Source organism: Tupaia chinensis, unplaced genomic scaffold, assembly GCF_000334495.1.
Source record: "Tupaia chinensis unplaced genomic scaffold, TupChi_1.0 Scaffold000448_1, whole genome shotgun sequence".
NCBI lineage: Eukaryota > Metazoa > Chordata > Mammalia > Scandentia > Tupaiidae > Tupaia > Tupaia belangeri.
In genome coordinates this window covers 1,727,560-1,728,056 of record NW_006159953.1, presented here as the reverse complement: position 1 = coordinate 1,728,056, position 497 = coordinate 1,727,560, and positions in this window count along the sequence as shown.

Genomic DNA, 497 nt, shown 5'->3' with positions numbered 1-497 from the left:
GTTTTTCTGATTAGTGGTTACCTTTACCAGATATTGACCAAAAGAAATAAGGCCTAGCAAGAATTGCCTAAGAAGAAATGCCATAGAAGATTCCAGAAATGAAAAGTTTTACAAGATTAGAGAAACTAACTGATAATGAGAAAATAATTTTTTTAAAAATGTACCTTTTCAAGATCCTTTGTAAAATGATAGGTCCTGTTCTATGATCCTGAATGACAATATTTTCTTTATAGATAATAAACTATGTTTGGGGAAAAACTGAATGCACCAGAAGTTACTATATTTCTCAAATTAAAAAAAAATAAAATAAGGCAGGATTTCTGTGTGTGTTAGATTTATTTTGCTATTTATCATAGTATGTGATCACTGTTGGAACACCTAAAAAGCAGCACCCATTATTTAGCTCATGTTCTATAGATCAGAAGTCCATCAAAGAATGACCAGGTCCTCTGCTCAGAGTATTATAAGATTGAAATAAAAGTATTGGTCAGTCTGAG